The sequence below is a fragment of the Sinocyclocheilus grahami genome, unplaced genomic scaffold, assembly GCF_001515645.1.
Source record: "Sinocyclocheilus grahami isolate Dianchi unplaced genomic scaffold, SAMN03320097.WGS_v1.1 scaffold3972.1, whole genome shotgun sequence".
NCBI classification, from domain to species: domain Eukaryota; kingdom Metazoa; phylum Chordata; class Actinopteri; order Cypriniformes; family Cyprinidae; genus Sinocyclocheilus; species Sinocyclocheilus grahami.
The window spans coordinates 1-835 of record NW_015508998.1 but is presented as its reverse complement, the minus strand read 5'-3'; positions in this window follow the sequence as shown (position 1 = coordinate 835).

Sequence of the window (835 nt, the reverse complement as noted above, 5' to 3'; positions counted from 1 at the left end):
GTAGTCTGATTGATAGTTTATACTTTTTTTAACAAGTAAAAGTCCTTTTAATATTATTATAAAAGAAAGTAAATGTAAGAATGACTTTTCTATTGTTAGTTTTATATTGATGAACTGGACTGAAGCAAGTTAGGTTTACTTGATTAATTCATACATCTTTGTTTTTTTTGTGAAAAATCATGTTAAATGTATCAAATATGATACAGTAGGCTATTGAGGAATTTATTTATGTCTCTCAATCATCATTGTATTGCATTGTATTATATGTCTCCCTCCCCACATATACATAATAATAAACTACAAAGCTTTGTAATCATAAAACTAAGCATTTAAATATTGTCTTATTAAGACATATTATTGGGAGATATAAACTGATAAACGGATATTTCTATGTAATGCATATAAGTAGTTTGCTATAGTTTTATAAAGAGTTAATTGATTACAATACATCAGAATTTCATCTTTTTGGCCATGTAAATATGAGCAAGTGTATCAAATTGCATATTTTTGCTCAGTTTGTGTCATATTATATATAAGCTATAAAAACCTGATGGATCAATATGAAACTCAACAAAATCACACATGCAAACTTTATATTTTTATATTTTGTCTTTAGGTTCATTAAAATGTTCCATTTCCAATAAAAAATAAAAATTGGATTGTTATTTCATATGTCAAGATTTACATGGTTAAAAGAACAGTACATATTTACTTTTTCAACTTAGTTTTCTCCATGGAACACAAAAGGAAATGTTTAATAGAATGTCCAAGCTTTTGAAGACGTTTTCAAATTTTTACATAGAAAAACATCCTAATTTAGAAGTAATAGGCTCAT